Here is a 22,276-nt window from a genome sequence, read left to right on the forward strand (position 1 = left end):
AGTGTTTTTTCCCTAAAGAAATAGTTCAATCCACACTTTGAGAAATGGTGTAGTACAGACTGTATAGGAAGGCTTTTTAAAGGTTTAGGCTTTACATTTAATAACCTCTTTCTTCCTTTTTGCTTCCCATTCATCTTTATTTCATTTTATTTGTTGTAGTTCCCCGACAGGGAGATCAACTAATCAATCTGTGTTTTCTTAGTTTTTTGTTTATTTTCCACCAGTTATTTACTGGTATGTGCATAACTAATACATTAAGGTTGAAAATACATGTATGCATTACTGAATTGCAAGGTGTGTATATTGTACAGCAAATGTTAATACATATAAAATCATACAGGTGCAAGCATACTATATACATTTTGCAAGGATGCACAAACAAAAAACTGTAACTTGAGGTACATAATTAGTAAATATGCTAAATTAAATGCATATAGTTTGATACTAATTAAAACATATGAAAGAGTAGATAATTACCCAAAAAATGGTATTTATATGGTAAAATAAGTGTACTATTTCCATGTTGTATTGCAAATAAATGCTCTTAAAAACACCTCATCAGTAACTGAGGGAAACGTCACACTATCCAGATGGAGCCATAACTTAATATTTTGACGAAAACCCACCCATTCCTATCTCATTAGAAGTTGATGCAAAGCCTATATACTATAAAAATCAGGCAGTTGCATCTCATTTTCCAACAGTCAGCATAATAAACCCTTGATGGATAACTAAGGCACTAATCAATATCTGATTGTGAGTCTGATTTTATACAGTTTTCTTCTGTTGCTGCTATTGTAAGTTAAATGAATATAATAAGCAAGATTCAGCAAATTTCAGTACTGAGACTATGAAAACAGCAGGGAAATAAGACCACATTCTCTGTGTTCTCTTTAAAAAAAAATAAGAGCAGCATTGACATCTACTTTTTTTGTACCTTGAAATAAATTCTTTCTATGAGTGTTACTGTCAGTAATTAAATTGTGTTTGATATGAAGACAAATTGTGGATCAAGTGTATCAATAGATTTCTGTGACCTGCCACTGTAGAGCTCAAACATGGGAATGTCTTTCTAAGGCGTTTATTTAATCAGCATATTCAGTATTTTGATTTTTAATCATCTTCTGACTCAAACATCTTTACGGCTCCTCTACAGTAGTGATGTTTCGTATAGCAGTGAAGTCACAAGATTGGAAGGTGCAGTTTTGTCATGTCTGTAAATTCTGCCATTTACTAAGATTTCCCCAAAGCTATGAAGATGGGTGACCCTCTGTCAGTGGTTAGGGGATGGATGTTCTGTATATAATAACAGGTGTCTGTCAGTTCTTGAACATAAGTATCAGACAGAAATAGAAATTATTACAACTGTCACTAACACAGGGTATTATTCTCTTCATTTGATCTGTGCAATATAACTTTAGTCTTCCAGTCTACTCCTTTGTGGTCCATGTATGAAGTTTGGCCAATGTCTAAAGAGCAATGCTCAGGAAAAGATCCAGAAGAAAGGGAAGGGTTGTAGAGATCACAGTCTGTCTGAACTCTTTATGTTTTGTGTGAGTCTAGGAAGGAAGAGTGCACAAAGCAGAAAGCAGGCAAATTCTGGTCAGACTGTAATCTGAAAACCCTTCATATGCCTAAGTAATGATAATCTTTATAGTATCCCCACATGTGGTCCCCTCTGCCTTGTAGATGCAAAACTGCCAACAATCTGTCTGTGGATCATTGGCTACAAAACCTACATTTGTGAGCCTCCTGTGGTTCATGGGAGCATATGCAAAAGCAAGCAGCTGGGCTGGCAGCAACAACAGCTGTGTTCTCAAATTCTCATCCAGAAGCTTCCTACCAAAATAGGTTTCTGGAAATCTGTCTCATGACACCTGGAAGTGAATTACATCTATGGAAATTGTGGTGCCTGGACTCTCAGAAGACTGACATAGTATCTTATTGAGACATTTATTACACATGTATTTAACGCAAACAGATTACCCATGAATTAAAGTAAATTTGGGATTCAGAGCTGAGTGAAACCTCTCAATAAGGAAACATTTTATCCTTGGCTATGCCTTCAACTGTTATCTTCATATGACAGCATTTCCTTTCTGGCCACTCAGTATCTCAGATTCTCATTTGTTGTCACTGGGGAGAAATTCTGGTTCCCCCACATTCTGGAACTAAATTACAGACAAGAGGGCAATGGAGACATAAGGTGGTGTTTCTGTTGGCTGCATCTGTTATCAGTGAGAATTAACACTTGTTTGGGACTTGAGTAAAATACCTGTCTTCCTTTCTGTGACGCCTTTGGAATTCATACTGCAATTTCAGGACTTCTTTAATGGCCTTCATACTGTTGGAGACAAATGTTGTGTGCTTGTATCTTCTGCCCATGGATGCCTGGCTGAATCATATCTCAACCACTTTCTGACACTCATAATATGAAAACTGCTATAGAAGAAACCTACTTATATGTTTACATTTTGACAGTCAATTATTTTATTCTGCTGTTCTTGTCTTTTGATTTGGTAGAATTTCAAAATCTTTCAAACACAGGAAAACAGAATACTGACTATTAAAGAGAAATATCAAGAAAAAAGGCATATCATAGTAGAAATTATTGTCATCTCTGTCTTCTTTATGCAGATTAAAAAGTGGAGTTTATGACTTAATCTTATTTGACTTTCAGTATTTAGTATGCTAGAGCTAATATTAAGGATATAAAGAAACCTGTACAAATGTGCAAAATAATCAAGTATTTAAAAATATTTGGATGCAGCTTTAAGTCTACGTTTTGAATCTTTAAATTCCTTTTTTACAACTCATACTGCATATGAACTATCTTTCAAAAAATCAAATTTAAGTTTATAATATATATCATTATTGAATTAATTATATAATTAATTTTTATATGTATAAATGTGTATACTCATATATCATCCTTTATCCCCCTCTTGCAGTGTCAGTGATGTTTTCAGTGTCACCCTCTGTATTTACACATGCTCTTCCCTTTTAAGACAAATTCATAGCAGAAATGGGAACTTCCAAAGAAGAAAGTTGCTGAGGTATCTCTATCCCTCCAGAGTAAGTGGATTAGAAATAATGCAACATACAAGGGAAAAACAGCAGTTTTGAGATTCAGTTCTAGACAGCCTTATGGGAATTCTTTTACCTTAGTGCCGAAGTTCCAAGTTGCAAGGAAAATTTAATCTTGCTAAGCCCCTTTTAGGGCTTGGGATTCAAGTCATCCTCAGAACAGCACTTCACCCACTCAGCTTCCTTTAGATTTTTCCCAGGGTAATTTTAAAGACTGTGTGGGAAGGAGGATGGCAGAAAGGAGGAGGCTATAGACCATTTAATCAATGAGCTGTGGCTCAGAGGTGACAAGGAAGAGCTTGTTAGATCCTGTTCCAGGGCTGCCTTCCTAGAAAGCAGAGTCAAGATGAAAAATTATTTAGCAGTAGAGAAATTGCTAAGGAACAGGCAGGGTTTTGAGGGCAGCTTGGACAGATGTTCTGTCTTACGCTTATGCTTCCAAATATGTTTAAAACTGTTTAGAGCTGGCGGACAAGAATGACAGGAAACATCGTGTTTTTTCATCTGGATTCATGCTGAGAGCTTTTTAAAAGTGCCAGTTACATTCCTTTATTTAATTTCTTTTCTTTTCTTTTTTTCTTTAATTTTTTTCCTGTTCCTACTACTTTGTTTTTCTTTTACAACATACTGTTCATAAAACTTCATGAAAACAAATCTGCTGTCACACTGTGTTCAGGATACTGCAGCTGTTTTCCAGGAAATTTCAGAGTTTTTACAGCTCCACTGGTTTAGGAATGATACACCTATTAAACATATTTAGTAAAGCCAGAGATCTCACCATCAGAAAGCTGAAGAGAAATAATCTGTAGTACCGCTAAGTGGCACAAAGTTCACAAGGTCTGAGTTCTGCTTCTCTGCAATGCTCTCCAGGGAAGTTTTCCCTCATTCTGTTTAGTGCCTGGCTCTGCTAAGAGAGAGAAAGATGTGTAAATGTTATTTACCAACAACTAGGACAAAGGTATATTTGGAGAAAGAAAATAAAGGACTGTCTTTAGTAGTTGTGACTTCTCAAGGGAAAGATTGCTTACTTGTGGGGTTTTTTAGGTCATGAGGCTGGTTTGCTGTAGGATTATGTTATAAAACATATGTTCTCCTCTCCTCCAAAACTCAAGGCCACCTTTAAATAAAAAAATATTTCTATTTACTCAGTGGTCTTTGTTTGAAGTGGAAATTTTGATGATCCTTTTATCAGTAATCACCTTTTCTAACCAGATCACACAAAAGCACATGTCACTGATGCCAGCTTCTAAAAAGCTGCTGAATAAAAAATATTGGGAATGAGAAATCTCTTATATTCTGTCTATATTCAAATATTATTTGCATTGTGCAAGTATTATTAAATAATGTTTAAAGATATAATGTAAAATAAATTTCTACCACACCATTAGCAACAGCACATTTAAAAGTTTATGACCATACATGAATTAACGCTAACTTTGATCTCAAGTTTTTACATCACTTTTTAAATGTTCATTCTATTTACTGATTCTTGATTAATTTGTTTCTAAGTTGCTTTGTTTTTTCTTCTTTTTCATGTGTTTTTGTTCAGATCTCAGTTTCCTCCTCATGTACTTTCTTTCCTCGCCTTTTCTCCTCTTCCCTGCACAATTTTTTTCTATGCCCTTTACTCAATATTAAAAAACCTTATTATCATTCACTTTTTAAGAAGTAATCCAGTCTTTGATTTATGTCACCTTTATATTTCCTTGCAATATTACTTCAAGTTGATGTACAAGTATGGAGTGCAATAGATCTCACTTACCTGTTCAGGAAAGTTAACAAACAAGCTTAACACTATCTGAAACACATTTCAGAATATTTTAAGAATAAACCTTTATCTCATGGTTTCAGTGTACTGCAATAAACAATTTTAAATTAAATAATAGGAGGCAAAGGAATAGTGTCCCAGTGTCTCACTTGGACACTAGTACCTGCACTATTTCAGCCATGAAAAGTTGTGGTATCACACTGTTGTGGCTAGTGGGAAGTAGCCAGAGCCATCAGACTTCCATTCTGCTCATGATTCTGACCAATTTCTTTCTACAAATAGTGGTGAATTAGTCACTCCCTGTTTGAGTGTGCCTGTTTCCACACGCTTCTTTTCCAGCCCCTTTTTTTTTTCCCCTGCTAAATCCTCTGCCTAGAATAAAATTGTTGTGAGTTACTCTCTTATAAATACAATAGCATAGAAAGCCACTGCAGAGTCAATTTTTAGTGCAATTATAGTGAGCTGGGGCATACATCATAATATTTTTGGGGGTTGTGCATCACATGGATTATGAGTAGTCCAATGCTGACAAAAATAACTAACAAAAAATCTATTATGGAATTTTTTAATAATGATTTCATTTACAAAACAGTTAACCAAAGAACACTACAGTATTTAAGGGAAAATTAACTGATAACTTTTTCTGCGCAAGAATGTTAACAAGAAGCTTCAGCATCTGCTACAAAGAGCTTGATCACATACGCAGATTTGAAGATCTCTAGGACAGAGTTTCTTGATGTTATATAAAGGTTGTATTCTGTAATGTTAATTTTTATAGAACTATCTTATTTAATAGTACATATATCAAGTGCAAGGGTTACAGACAATAGCACTTGACTCCATATTTTATGATAGCATTTAAAAACCTCAAAAACAAAAAATCCAAAACCCCATGTTCACAGAAATAAAGGTTCCATAACATGCCTCTCATTTATGGGAGCTCATATTATTATTCAGATCAATATTCCACTATTGGTTAGCATGAAATGTCTGTGCAACTCTTATAGCAAAAGTAGGAAGTACTGTGCATAAAAGAAGCACCAATGTGCCTTCTCAGAAACTGACCCCACTTTTTATTCTTTTTTGACAAATTTATTTCATCTACCTTTTATAATGGAGCATTTTGCTGAGACTTTTTTCCCCCTTTCTCTTTTTCCCAATATCATCACTAAAAAGAAGGAAATACAGCTAAAATTGAAAGCTTTTATAGTTTCTCAGGAGACAAAAATGCATATCTGAGTGTAGTGTACAATGAAGGTTTTGTATTAAAAGTTGTACTGGTAGCTGTCTTTAATTGTATTTGCAAAAACAGGATGGAATTTCAATAAAAACTTTCTCAGCATGTTGATAAAATAATTTTTTTTGCTGCATTTTTGTTTATTTCAAAACTTCAGTTATTACAAGACTTTTTGTTTTCAAATCTTTTCATCACAGAGTACTTCTGTAAGACAGTAATTTATTTGGAAATCTTGATTTTAGCAACTAAATTATGTCCAATTATTTATGAATATGAGTTTTACTTCTTTTCTGGCACAAGATACAACCACACCTCTCTGGAAATAAAGGCATTTACCAGCAATAGGGAGGCAATTACAGCTTTGTATTTTATTTGTGTTAAATGTGTAAGGTCTTAAGGTGGAAATGAAAACCTGGAAAAACATCTGTGTTTTTCATGCAAGGAATAAGGCATGTCTATCTACTGAACTACTTGAACTAGTCCACTGAAGCAGCAACTGTCTCTGTAGTAAGCACTTCTTTCATTCTGATGTGACTAATAGCACATCTAGCTGTTTTTGACTTTCCAGATTGAATAAAAAGATACATAGATATTTCTGTGTGGATAAGCAACTTGCAGTAGGACTTCAGAACAGAGATGAAATTCTAAACCGGTGCGCTCCAAGTGTCCTAAGTACTTGTTAAAATCTGAAGCTTCCCATCAGTACCTTGCCATCCTGTCTACTTTTTTTAAGTTCATTATTAATAACAAGTCATAAATCATGTCAGATTTCAGAGAGCTGGGGTTTCCTTTCATGTGGACAATATTGTGCATAAGTCATAAACACATTTAACTGAAGTAACAACAGAGTAGTTCCTTTGCCATTTTATGAGATAGTGTGCTAGCAATTCCTGGTTCTTGTGCAAAGTTCACTAACAGTAATGTCTTGTAATCCGAACATAGTTAATTTACATTTAGTGGAATTTTCCATAAAACATAAATAATTTGTCCTAATAATAATCTCTTAAAACTGCAGTAAGAGAATAACATTGGAAAGAATGTTAGATATCAAGAAATATGAAGAAAAAGAAATGTTATGCTTATAATTCATCATATGAAAATATGAATATATATAAAAGAAATAAAATAATATATAGACTGGAAAATTAATAAACAGAATTGTAGCAATTTGCTAATTCAGCAGTTCTAGTACTTGAGTTATTTCTGGTTTTTTACAGTAAAATCTAGATTTTCTATCATGAATAAGATCTTAAGCTAAAAGGTCTATGTGTCCTAGACTTCAAAACTGGGAAATTCCATTTCCAGCTTAAAAATGCTTTTTGATTTCTGGAGTTCAGCTGCAGTGCTTATGCCAAATACATTTTGCTACAGCTGGACAACCCAGTGCTTCTTTCCTAGACAAACATCAACAAAGCTCTTAAATGGAGTATTCTTTTGACTAAGACAAATTTCACCCACCAAAAAAAAAAAAAAAAAGGAGTCCTTGGTTTAAATCTTTCTTACATGCTTGAAATGTTGAACGGAAAGAAAATCCTTTTGAAAATCTAGGAGGTCTAGTTAATTTTTGTACGTTTGTTTTTCCTTCTGAAGAACAGAATTGATCTGTCTTTACCACAAAGTATCATTAAAAATTTTGAATCCAGTAACAACTGAGAGAACAGATACCACAGAAAACATCAACAAGAAAAGTGAATAGGCCCCTGCAATAATATAAATAATAAACAAGTTTCATTTGGAGCATGATTTCTTTCTAGAAGGTTTTTATTAGGTTTAAACTTTATTTATCTCTGGTCTTTCTGGCTTTTTTATTTCATATAAACACAAACCCTTTATTTTCTTCTGGGAAAATAACCTAAGTAAACATGTTCCCTTGGAAAGTTGGCACTACTAATGTATTGTAGATAATTTACATTAATTGATTGATTGTAGGTGCTAAACAAACATTTCATTTTAAATATGATGCATGGTGCTAAAAGATAGGCCTGTCAGATGAAGAATTCTCTTGTTGAGGTAATTATCTTTCAGTGTTAATTGTCTTTAAATTTCTTATTCACCCAAACAAAAGATAAACTCCCAGTATGAATATTTTTCCTGAATCACTTCAAAACATTATTGTTAAAAAGCTTTTATAAAATGATGCATATTGCAGAGAAAATACAAATATTTTTATTGTGTGGCAAAAGATACTTCAAAACAAATAAATTACATTAATCAGTGTACTTCGTATTTAAAGGTTATTTGCACAGTATTTCAGTACAGAAGCTAAGAACATACTTTCTAGTGTTTTGAAGGTAGTGACAGGGAAAAACAATTAAGTGTCCTAAAACAATACTCCAGCCTAAAGTAAGGACTAGCCCATTTTCACATCTGCGAGTAAATGTTTTGCTTTTATATTGCAAATTGAATCAAGACACTTCATGTAAAAAGTGGAGAATGAAGGAGAAAGGACAAGAAAATTCCAAGCTAATGGAGGTTGCAGCACTCTGGCGATATAATAGTTATGAAAGACAGTGCCAGAGGGATTGGTGTTAGTCACATGCCTGCAGTTCTTAGTATATTAAGACTTAAATGGTAGAAAATGTAAAGACTGGATTTTCTGATGAAAGTACAGAAATGGTCAACTTCTGATTCCCAGCGGATACATGCAATAGATTAGAGGGGTTGATATTCTGTAGAATCTGTTCACTTGCTAATTATTTCTTGATTAGATTCCTTGCAAATTTGGTTTCTGCATATGACACTGGCAACCTATGGCAATTTAATTCATCGTTGTTCCTTTGTACCTTCCAAAGTTATAACAGAGGATCTCACTGTGCTGCTGAAGTCAATGTATAGTACTTTGTGAAAATGTGGAACTGGGAAAACTTGCATCCTGACTCAGCTTATTTGTATGACTACATTTAAGGATAAGATCTCAAAGCTTTTTTTCATAAAACCATGCATCTTGAGAGCAGTGGAAAAAGTCTATGTACATTCAAGCTTTTCACAACCTTTTCTTCAGTGCAGATCACTGAACCTGCAGTAATAATTATGTACTTGTGACAATATGTATATTCATGTAGGTGTGTAAAAGGAGCAGTATCAAAGCAGAAATATTTTATGCCATTTACTTGACATAATAATGAAGAAAAAGGAAGAAGCAAATAAATGCTTTTAGTATAGTGAGAATAAAATATTTGCTGATGTTCAGAAAGCAAGAGGACAAGAGAACAAAAAATTACACTCATGAAATTGAAACAGACCAAATCACTTTTATTCTTTTTATGAAACTCTTTCCTCTATGGCTTATCTATATGATAGAACCAAATGGCCCCTTCCAGTAAGGAAAACTGTCAATTCTACGATATCTTTTTAGCAGTGGAATATAATGTCTGTACTTCAGCCATAGTCAAATGAAGTTTAAAGATACTGTAGATAAAATATTAAATATACTTGCACAAACACAAGAAAGACTTCTTCATGAGTATTAAAAGCATTGTGTTAAAGAGATCACCTTTGAGCACAATGTGCGCTTTCCATTCTACATTAGGGTTGAGCAGATGCTGCAGCACAAATAACATCATAACCTGGGCCTTGCTCTTTTGTGATATTTTCCTTGTCTTGAATTTGGTTAAAGATACTCTTCAAAATGGACTTAAAATCTCTGGAAAAGGAAACAATTTGGGAAGGACCTAAAAGGATTTTTTTGCAAATAGATTCAAAAAGTTATACTTTGTATCACTTCAAAGAATCACAGGATCACAGAGTCACAGAATCATTTAGGTTGGAAAAGACCTTTGAGGGCACGAAGGCTGAATTTTGATTGATCACCACCTTGTTAACTACATCATAGGACTAAGTGACACATCCAGTCATTTAGTGAATATTGGTGATGGAGGGATGAGGGCATCTGAGCTTGGATCAGAAGCTGATTTTATTGAGAATAAAAAGCATTTATATAGGGTTTACTTGTATGACAATTATATGGGGTTCTACTTTTGGTAACAATTTCTCATTTGCTACACATTTTTTCATTTACATCAGTCATCTGGGAATCATTTTCATTTTACAAAGTTTCATAACATATTTCTTGGTCACTTCTACCCTAGGGAGCAGTTTTCTGTGTTCGTCGCTTTCATGATTTCTGCTTAATCAGGCTTAAGATATCAGGCTCCTTTATGAGTTCCATTGTAATCTCTGTTTTATTCCCCATAAGTGAACACTTCCATTCCTCGTCTTAAAAGAAAATAAAATTCAAAAAAAGCTTACTCCTATACGGAAAAAGAAGGAAGAAGGAAGAAGGAAAAAGGAAGAAGGAAGGGAAAAAAAGAAAAAAGAAAAAAAAAAACAAACAACAAAAAAAGAAAAAAAAAAGAAAAAGAAAAAGAAAAAGAAAAAGAAAAAGATGAAAATAGAAAAATAGGAAAATTGTTCTAATCCGCAAATACAATTTTTCAAAATTTTTTTGACATATAGAATTTTCCTGAAAGCTGATGGGACTGTTTAAGGCGTTACCATCAATATTTTTCTTTCATAATCCTAATAATTGTAAATTAAAACAAGTAGACTCTTCAAGTCCCATGTTATTATTTGAAGGAACTTTAATATCAAGGAAGGCTTAATTATTCAGAAATATGTAGGATGAATGTATTTAAAGAACATTTCATAACAGTAAGTGTTCTCATTTCTGTGGTTTGAGCTTTGCTAGTGAAGTGCCAGCATTAGTATGTCTATCCTATTTTCATTTTTCATAATGTTTTTATAGATTTTATTACAACACTCTGGAAAATCATGTCAATATATTTGCATGACCACAAAAGTATTCTAAAGAAATTAAATAAAATCATCTTAATATCTTTAACATCTTAAATATCTTAATATTTAAGATATTAAGTGTTGCAAAAGAGCAAAGGCAATGAGGAAGACAATCTGTATTCACATTGTCAAAGGCATTACTTCACAGTTTTTAAGAACAACTTGCTTTAAAGTGGAACATTATGGTTTTGAAATCACGCTTGACCAAGATGATTACCTTCTGTTGTTGGCATGGCTGTCAGGGTAGATGAGGGCAGTGGGTGCTGTCAGCCTTGACTTCAGCAAGGCTTTTGACCCAGTGTCCCATAAGTCACTCCCAGGCAAGCCCAGCAAGCGTGGGTGAGATGAACGGGCAGTGACCGGATCTGGCGGAATGGCGGAGCTCAGAGGCCGGTTGTGGAGGCCGGCTGGAGGCCCGCAGCAGTGTTCCCCAGGGGTCAGTGCTGGGTACAGCCTTGTTCAGCTCATTTATCAATGACCTGGAAGAAGGGATAGAATTGCCCTCAGCAAGTTTGCAGATGACCCAAAATTGGGAGAAATTGCTGATCCCCCAGAGAGCTGTGCTGCCATTCAGAGAGACCTGGACTGGATGGAGAGCTGTGCAGAGAGCAACCTGATGAATTTTGGCAAGGGCAAGTGCAGGGTCCTGCACCTGGGGAAGAAAAAACTTACACAGCAGCACAAGGCTGGAGGCTGACCTGCTGGGAAGGAGCTCTATGAGAAAAGACCTGGTGTCCCTGGTGGACAGCAAGCTGTCCATGAGCCAGCAGTGTGGCCTTGTGGCCAAGAAGGCCGGTGGTGTCCTGGGGGGCATTAGGAAGAGCAATGCCTGAAAATTGAGGGAGGAGATCCTGCCCCTCTACTCTGCACTTTGCACTTTACTCTGAGCCTTCACCTGGAATATTCTGTCCAGCTCTGAGCTGTCCAGTTCAAGAAATACAAGGAACTACTGGAAAGGGTTCAGGAAAGCTACAAAGACTGTTGGGGAACTGGAGCATCATGTCTTATGAGGAAAGGCTGAGGGAGCTGAGCCAGTTTAGCATTGAAAAGAGGTGACTGAACAGGGATGTTATCAATGTGTACAATTATCTTTAGGAAGTCTGGTCCCATCTTCTTGAAATTTCAAAGGATAGGACCAGACTGTCCTGGGCACCAGTGGTGCCCAGCGACGGGACAAGGGACAAGGACACAAACTGAAATATAGGTAGTTTCATCTAAATATGAGGAAAAACTTCTTGTTTTTTTGAAGGTGCTCAAGACTGGAACAAGCTACCCATATATGTTGTGGAATCTCTTTGCCTGCGAGATCTTCATAACCCACCCAGATGTGATCTTGTGCAGTCTGCTGTAGGTGGACCTGTTTTAGCAGGGCACATTGGACTAGATGCTTCCAGAGGTCCTTTCCAACCCGAATATTCTGTAATTTTTAAAAGATCTTTTCAGAACACTCAAATTTTCAATTAATACATGTTTCTGACAGATTCAGTATAAATCTATCAAATATGAGTCAGGTTCTGTATTTCACAAGAGGTTTATTGAGATGAAAAGGTAATTAGATTACTTGGTCCCATTGCTTTAGTTCTCTCCAGCCTGTAAATACCATATTGCCAATCCTAAAATTAAGTAGCCAGTAGGAAATAGCATTTATAAATGTTAAGTGACATAATGTACTGATGAAGAAATATTTTGTCCATTGCTGCTACAAAGTGCAGCAGAAAGAAGAAAATGTACCTTCAAGTAGAAGATTGGAATTCAGGGTACTGCAGAAAATGATTAGCTCTTTACCAGTTGCTGTTGAGCATTACTCTGTATAAAAATTAACATTAATACTTAAACAAGATAATTCTAAAAATTGAGGATATAAACAGGGTATCTTCAATAGATCACAAGCTGTCTTAAGCTATTTTTCATGTCTCACATGACCTATCATGTATTTATGGAGTGATATAAATTCATTTCTGCTATCCAAAATCTGCTTCTGTCAGCATAGTGACACCTCCAGTACAGTCATATCAATCAGGAACAGTAGCTTAATAGCATAAGGATAAAATCTGAAATGCCAACATATAAAATGCAGTATGTGTGATTAATATTACTAATAAGAAATTATCCTATAAATATATTTGTAGAAGCAGAAGAACTGGAAATGCTTAAATATGTTAATCAATAAAGAAGTACCATATGAGAACATACATCTTGGTCTTTGATAGCTGTAGCCTAATGCTCAAAACAGTCTTTTGCAGAAGTCTGCTCACAAAAAATACTACAAGTATTAAATTTCTCAACAATTTAAAAATAAATCTTTTACCTTCCTTTTCCACTGATTTGTTGGATTGCTTATTTTCAGTTTGCAGGCCCAAGAAACATGCTTGCTACACAAAGCCAAAAATGTCCAAAATCAAATCAAAACATCTAATCAAAGAATTGCTGTTTTCCTAGATGTGATGTGATGTTTACAGAGAAATAAAAAGAATACCATTACAGAAGAAACATTGATTAGAATAGTTGTGACTTCTAACGCAGTTCTTTGTGTGTGCTACCAGGACCTCTGCTAAATTTTTTAGTGTGTACACAGTCATTCTGCTAATGACAGGGAGATGAGTGGATATTGTCTATTTCAGTTTTAAGCAAGGCTTTTGACACTTTCTCTCTATGCTCAACCACTCTTATCTCCTTTTACGATCAGATTATCCGCCCAGTGGATGAGGGAAAGGCTGTGGATGTAACCAGCTGGACTACAGCAAAGACTTTGACACAGTCTCTCACAGTGGAGAAGATGGCAGCCCATGGCTTGGGCAGGTGCCCTCTTTGCTAGGTTAAGAACTGGCTGGCTGGGCAGGCCTAGAGAGTGGTCATGAAAGGAGTTACATCCATCTGGTTGGCTGGAAACAAATGGTGTTCCCTAAGGCTCAGTACTAAGGCCAGTCCTGTGTAGCATCTTTACTGATGATCTGGATAAGAGAATCTCAGCCAGCAAGTTCACAGACGACACTAAACTGGGGCAAAGTATTGATCTGCTGGAGGGTAAGAAGGCTTTACAGAGGGATCTGGACAGATGAATTGGTAGCCAAAAGTACAAGGTTCATGTAAATAGCAATGTGCCGGGTCCTGCCAGTGACAGTGTCCTCTTGGGTGACAACAACCCCAGGGAGTGCTTGGAGCAGAGTGGCCAGAAAGCTGCCTGGCAGAAAAGGACTGGAGGGTGTTGGTTCACAGGTATCTGAATATGAGCCAAAGCATGCCTGGGTGGCCATAAAGGCCAGTGGTACTGTGGCTTGCATCAGCAATAGTGCAGCCACCAGAACTACAGAAGTGATTGTCGTGCTGTATTCAGCACTGGTGAGGCCATCTCTCCAGTACAGTTTTGGGTCCCTAAAAAAAGACATTGAAGTGCTGGAGTGTGTCCAGAGAAGGGCAATAAAGCTGCTAAAAGGTTTAAAGAGTAGCTGAGGGAGCTGGGATTGTTTAGTCTGGAGAAAAGGAGCTTCAGGGGAGACCTTATCACCCTCAAAAACTGCCTAAAATGAGGTTGTAGCAGGTTGGGGTCAGCCTCTTCTCCCAAGTAACCAGTGACAGAAAAAGAGGAAATGGCTGAGCCAGGGGAGGTACAGGTTGTACATCAGAAAGGATTTCTGCACTGGAAGAGTGATTAAGTATTGAAACAGGATGCCTAGGGAGGTGGTGGTGTCACTATACCTTGAAGTGTTCAAGAAATTATTACACATGGCACTCAGTACTATGGTTTAGGTAAAGTGATGGTATTCAGTCACAGGTTGGATTCAATGATTTTGGAGGTCTTTTACAACCTATAATTCTGCAATTCTCACAACACTCTCATGGGTAAACCTAGGAAATGTGGGTTAGATGAGTGGACTGCGAGGTGATTTGAGAACTGGTTTAATGGCAGTTCCCAGAGGGTAATAATCAGCAGCACAGGGTCTAACTGGAGGGTCCTCACCAGTGGAATCCCAAAAGATTCAATAATGTGGCCAGCAAGGTTTAATTTATTTTAAAATTACACCTCATGATTCTTTCTCACAAAGAACAAAATTAGTCTTACAACTTATTTTACCTAAGTTTTTTTTTTCTAGAAAAAAATAGGCCAAAATTTTGAATTATTCGTAAATAATTAGAAGACAATATATAATGCATAGTAAAATCTTAAAATTACTAAAAAACAGACATGGTGGATTAAAACTGAATTAACAAACTCTCTAAATAGAAACAGTGGATGTTACATGTCACAGAATAGAATCATAGAGTCAGAGAGTCATAGAATCGCAGAATCATAGAATCGTGGAATGGTTTCAGTTGAGTGACTTAAGATCTTTTAGTTTCTTTGGACAGGGACATCTTCCACTAGACCAATTTGCTCAGTGTCCCACCTAACCTGGCTTGAACACATCCAAGGATAGGGCATTCACAGCTTCTCTGGGCAACCTGTTCCAGTGCCTCACCACTGTACAATTTTTTACAAATATCTAATTTAAACTACTCTCATTTTAAACCCATTCCCTTTTGTCCTGTCACTACATGGTCTTGTAAAAAGTGTTTCTCCACCTTTCTTGTAGGTTCACAAGGTTCTGGAAGGTCACAATTAGGTCACCCCAAAGCCTTCTCTTTTCCAGGATGAACAATCCTAGTTTCCTTGACCTTTTCTCAGAGGAGAGGTGCTCCATCTCTAATCATTCTGGTGGCCTCCTCTGGACTCTCTCCAACAATTCCCTGTCCTGGGCACCCCAGAACTGGATGCAGCACTGCAGGTGGGGTCTCACTAGAGCTGAGCAGAGGGGCAGACACCCCTCCCTGGCCCTGCTGCCCACACTGCTTTGGATGCAGCCCAGGACACATTTGGCTTTCTGGGCTGTGAGTGCCCATGGCTGGGTCATGTCCAGCCTCTCATCCACCTTCACTCCCAAGTCCTTCTCATATCTGTTCATCTTCCAGCCTGTTTTGGTACTGGGGCTTGCCCTGACGTAGATGTAACTTGGTCTTGTTGAACCCCATGAGATTCTCCTGGGCCCACTTCTTGAGCTTGTCCAGGTCTCTCTGGCATCCTTCAGGTGTTTCATCTGCACCATTCAACTTGTTGTCTTTATTGTTTGCTAGTCATTCCGACACCATGCCATAAGAAAGAAAAAGATGACCTTCATGTAACTGTAAAACTTATTGAAAAGGATAACAGAGGAGAATCATATTAAATGGTTTGATGTCAAAGAAGGAATTTGATCTTCTATATGCCTAATAATACTTGGTATTTCATCAACAAGCTGAATAATAAAGAATAAATTTCCTAAATTTGCGGGTAACATGCTGGAGAGGGTTTCAAGTATGCTGAAATTTGAAAGGATGGTGCAATGTGAATAGGTGGGAAAATACTGAATGAAGTAATATAAAAATAAAGGTGAATATATGTGAACTCAGGCATTGTCAAATCCTTCCACATAAGGTGTGAAACAACCTTGTAAAATAGTCTAATCTATTCTATTCCATTATAAATTTTTAAGAAGAAAGAAAGGATTTACTATCTGAAACTGGTTCACTGAGTAGTTGGACAGTGCATTTCCTAGTTGTACTTGATCTGCATGTCGTTTTTATCAAACTCTTACAGATGTACCTCGAAATCATGAAGATAGGTGATGCCAGTATTTTTTCATGAAAAAAAGACAAGCCAAAGAAAAAGGATAAAACCTTTTTTTCTTCTCACTTTTCACTAACTCATTACAGCTTCAACCATTCATCATTCTTATAGTCAATTTTTTACACTATACAGGCATCCTGTTGAGACTGAAGTCTAGGTATGTTAGACTGCAGAAATATGAAACAGGCAGACCACTTGCTCTATAAGACAGGAACTACAAAATTTGTGCGAGGCAGAAGATGTAAAAATCCTTTTCTGGAAAAGTTCTATAGATAATATCAAATGTATATTAACTGTAGAAAATTTTGCAGAGGTCTTTTCTGTTTCGTTCAAACATTGCTGAAAATCTTGGTAAATTACTTTTGACTTTCCTATGACAGTGGGATTGATGTAATTTACAGGTGCTTTCATCAAAACTCTGATGAAGAATTCCCATTGTAAAAGTTTTTAAGCATGGTATTAAAACTTAAAATTTCACAAATTAGTTTGCAAAACCGAATTGGGTTTTGGGGAAGAAGTTTTCACATGCCTTCTTCCTTGAGAAGGGTTAAGTTTATCTCCGTCTTAATATTGCCTTAACCAGCGTGGTCTACAACTAGAAATTATTATCAATTGCATCATCTTTGAGAGTCTTTTAATCACATTATTTTAATAGGCCCTTTTCCCAAATGTCTTTGTGAACTCCACTTCTGATATACCTCTTTAAAACTTAAGTTTCTGTACATACAACTTTAATTTCACTTGGTGTTGTCATGTTAACTACTCTTTCTGGCCTTCCTTAATATATCAGAAACAGTCAGTGTATTATGACCTGTCAAGCTCAACATTCGAAACTTATATTTTCCAGCTTGAATAATAAAAAAAGTTCCTACAAAACTTGTTCAGATCCCTTTCTACAGGGACATGATTTCCATATTCAGATAAAAAAAATATTTAGCTAAAGCATCCTTATGACTGGGATCTGTTGACACCCAAGATATGTAAATTCCTGAATTAGGCTGACGGGTCCTTTCCACAATTCTATAGAGGCAAGGGTTGTTGTCATATCTTCATGGGAGATATATTTTCTTCTCTCTAACACTTCATGACATACACCTCTACCTTACTTCCCTACAAGGGCACTAATTTCCTCTGAAAGTTTTTAGGACTAGATCCTACCTCTGTTAAATCCACATGCAAAAAAGCACAGTGTCACAGTGAAACCTGAGATCTGTCAGTATTATTAGCCTCTTCTTATCTGGAAATCAAATTAATAAACTTATCTATTTTTACAGCGTATTGAAGAAATCCTCATTTAAACAATTTTGTGATTATGTCAAAGGCAGTGCAAGTCAAAGGACTCTTGTGTAACCCCTGTGCTACTAGGAAATCTGTCTTCTAATTGTGACAGATAAGCTAAAATATAAACACAATACCTAATGTTTTTGCAGATTTCCTGGGAATACTTGCTGCTTTAATCAAAAAAAAAAAAAAAAAAAAAAAAAAAAGACAAAGAGAATTAAAATGACCTTGCCTCTTTGAATTAGTGAGGGTTGGTGTGTGCAAACATTAAATCAATGGCTGGCATCAACCCTGCTCAGCTGTAGCAAGATCTGTAGTAGTCCACTCATAATTTGAGTTGTAAAATATTTGTCTTTTACAGCATCCAACACCACTTCTATCCTCCTCAGTACCCACTGTGCAAACACCTGTCTCAGCTAGGACTTCTGTTTGAAGGTGGTTTAATGATTTGGCAGTTGTGCTGCACAGATACGTACTGCAAACAATAGATTCCTGCAAGACCTCAGGGCTCTTGCTCTCCCCATCAGAGTAATGACTGTAAAAAATACATTGCGCTTTACTTTTTAAACTGCTACTGGGTAAAACTGCATGTACACATTTCAGCGAAACTCACTGTGGGTTTTTATTTGTTTGTTTGTTTCCTTGCTTATTTTAGAAACAGATTTCAGATGATACATGCTAGATGTTAAAAGAAGTATACTTAAGTCCATATGTAATTAAGAAATAACCTTTCTGTCTGTGTAAGAGTAGAATTAATTCCAATTTCTCCTATGTTTTTGTACAGGATCATATCTAGAAGAGAGGAATTTGCTTTGGTTGGTTTGGTGGGGCTTTTTGTTTGTTTGTTTGGGTGTGTTGTGTTGTTTGTTTTCTGGGGTTTTTGTTTGGGTTTTGTTTTTCTGGTTGGTTGGTTGGTTTTCTGTTTGGTGGGGTTTTGGGTTTTTTTGAGGGGAGGTAGGGGAGTGGGATATGGGGAGGGTTGATATTTATTTATTTCCAGAAAAAAAAACAGATGGAAAAGGAAGTTGCATACTGAAATGGAAACAAATGCAAATTATTAATGTGTCCTCCTGTGGGGAAAAGAAAAATAAAATTTCAGTCAGTGTACATGTTATTAGGGGATGAAAATGGAGCAAGGAGAGGAAGGAGGAGTGTGGACAGTTACAGACACAATTATGACAATATAGGAAAACATAGGGAGAAAATTAGGTTGTTACTAATTACTCCCTGAATGGAATGCTGTCAGCATGCCCAACTTTCCACACATGACAAGGGGGCCTAAATGGAGGGTGGGACAGAGACATTATGGCAGCCTCTGTTAAAATTTTTGCAAGAGGGGGAACTTGGTGGTAGCTTGTAACTGATAAGCCACAAAGCAGCTGTCAAAATGGGGAGAAAAAAGATTTCTTGCAGTTGAACCAGCAACCATGCCAAGCTCACAGATGCTCAGCTCCATGCCCAAAAGTTATCCAGTGTAATACTGACATTTCCAATGTCCAAGGTACAACTACCCCCACTGAACATGATGTATAACTAGAATCATTCAAGCTCCACATAAACATAAAATGAATATAAAAGTAAGTTAAAAATGGGAGGAATATAGAGAAGACTCCATTGTAACTTCTGGATCAGTTAACAGGCTGAACTTGTCTTCTCCCCCATAGCAACAATAATGGGTAAGAACCATCCATGCAGGGTGAATGATCATTTTGAGATAGCTTTTGTTAGGGCTTAGGCCTTGTAAGTATATTGCTTTGATCACATTTTTGCAACCAGATACTATGACTGGCAATCTTCAAACCTAAACCTGTCACAATTTTCTGTTATATTAATAAAGAGTGTTATTCCATAAACTAGTTACATGTGAGTCCTTCAAGGACACTCGCAGTTGCTGGGAGTTGGTAGCAGTTGTTTGTTTCAGTCCAGCATGCAGACTCTCTCATGCTGTTAGTGTGTGTCAGATTTTTCCTGAGGCACCAAAAATTAAAGGTGAGGACATGGAAGTGTTTCTTTTCTGTTTGCATGTGACCCTGAAAGTGCTAGTCAAACTGCCCTCAAATCCAGCAGACTGTTCAGTGAAGGGTCCCCATAATAATGGAACACTGACAGGATGGTGGGGCACAAAGGTCTCAGCTAACCTGGGGCACTGATAGACTAATCAAACACAAAGGGTTGGGGAAAATCTCCCTTTTCATGTGATAGACAATTGGCATAGTCAGCAGGCTTGCCATGGAAAGATTGCTGCATAAACATAGATGTGGCCCTTCCAAGCTTGGAAGGAGTGGGCTCAAAAAGTTTTAGAAGGATGAAGAGAAAGAGGTGGAATGCATTGAAAAATGTTCGACTGAGCAAAACTGTAAGAGGGTGTATGGCACACATTTTCTTTGTAGGTATTTGTCACAGCCTGTTGAACCCACAAAAAAGGATACATACGCAGATAAACCTGTATGTCTGCATACTAGCTGCTTTGTATCAAGAAGTTTGAAATTATTTATTGAGTACTGAAACCTCTCTAATATTTTTTTCAGCCTTGCTATTACTCTTTTAATTTTTGACCTTGCAATGTTTCTATTTAGGTAAGTATCATTTGAGTCTGCACACATATGTATATTAACTTAGAAGTTCAATTTTATCCTCAAGGTCTTGCAACACGTGATCTTTATCTCAATTTCAGCTTCTTCCTTGCAATTCATGCACTGTATTACTATCTATTCCTCACCTCTCTGTTCTGTTTCTTCTATTAAACTGCTCACCACATTTGAACATTTCCACTCTGTAAACCAGGAACAGCCAATGATTTGCTTTAACAATCACTGTAATTGTCATCCTTGCAGTCTATTAAGATGTCAATTTAGTCTCCATAGCGATTAGATCAAAGATACAAAGGTATATGTGTGTGCCCACATATTTCTTTCTGATTTAAGAATCACACTGAAGAAGTGTGCCTGTTTCAGGATGACACACACACTCAAAATGCCTGATATACACTGGAAAGTAGAGTAGTAAATTTCTCTGTCAAAGAAAATCAAACAATGATTATGTCTTATGCTTCTTTATACTCTACCTCAATAAATGCAAAGAAAAAAAGAAAACAAAAAAAGATACAGAGTGAGTTATTTAGTATTTCTCATGCCTATTCACTTATTCTTCCAAAAAACTTCACACTTTTCTCCAAAAAATAGTGGGTTTTTTTCTCAGAATGAAAATATTAAAGGCAGTTTCACCTCCTCCATCCTCTCCTTTAATAGTAAAATAGCTAGAAATAGCATCCATAGTTTGTGGATAAATTGATAGAATATAAATGATTTATTAAAAGTCATAAACACACATCATGTAATTCAAGAGACATTGCAAGAATCTATAGAACTTAGCATAATGTGATCACCTGCATAAAAATAGTACCTCAAAGACCGAGAGGAGACAGAAACAAAGGGGGCAGCTACTTTCAACTTCATTTAATAAGAAATAATATTAGAAAATGATAACAAAGTCTATTTTTTTGCCGGTCCTTGAAATTGTGGTTGTAGATTGTTTTAATATAATTTAAAGTAAAATCTGATACATAATTTCTGTTTACAGATATGAAATTAGCTTTTCTTGAAATATCTATTATTAGAGCTTGTGTTTATAATGCCTAACAGTGTTCTTCACTCTTCCGAGTCTCTTACTAACCAAAAGTGTAAAAAATTAATACTGAGGCAGGTGTGTTTACTTATAGTAAGCCTAATGTCTTCAAAGCACTACACTGCAATTTAGTATTCTTACAAAATAAGCTGTTTGGAGATTTACAATCTCTTTTTTACCAGCTTCTGCCTGCAATACTTGAGATGATATTCTGAACATAAGAAAATTTTGTGGGCTTTAGTATCTCATAGGAAAAGTTTACATTCTAAATCAGTAAACTTATTTAAGTCCCTGTGTGTCCTTGAGTGACAAAATAACACTCATCTTGAAGTGACTGGGAATACTTTCATGCTTAAAAATATACTGAAGTGCTTTCCTATCCAAGAATCCTGAACTGTAGCCTTTCTGTGGAAGTGAACAAACATTTAAATTGCTGTCAGAGAGTTTGACTTTCTATCAGATCTTTTACTGATACTGCATTCAAATTAAATCCTGTGATTGTTTTGGAATACAAGGACTCTTGCAATTAAACAACATTTTAAACAGAAAAATCACATAAATCGGTGCTCGCATTTACAGAATCAACTAGGCTGGAAAAACCTTTGAGACCATCAAGTCAAACCTATGAAGGAATGTCACCTTAACAACTACACCGTAGCACTAAAGCACCACATCCAATTTTTTCTTAAACACCTCCTGTGACCACCTTCCAATTCCCAATCACTCTTTCTGTGAATAACTTCTTCCTAATGTTCAGCCTAAACTTCCTCTGGTGCGGCCTAAAACTGTGTCCTCTTATCCTGTTACTACTGGTTGCCTGGGAGAAGATACCAACCTCTGAATT

This window comes from Haemorhous mexicanus, chromosome Z, assembly GCF_027477595.1.
Source record: "Haemorhous mexicanus isolate bHaeMex1 chromosome Z, bHaeMex1.pri, whole genome shotgun sequence".
NCBI lineage: Eukaryota > Metazoa > Chordata > Aves > Passeriformes > Fringillidae > Haemorhous > Haemorhous mexicanus.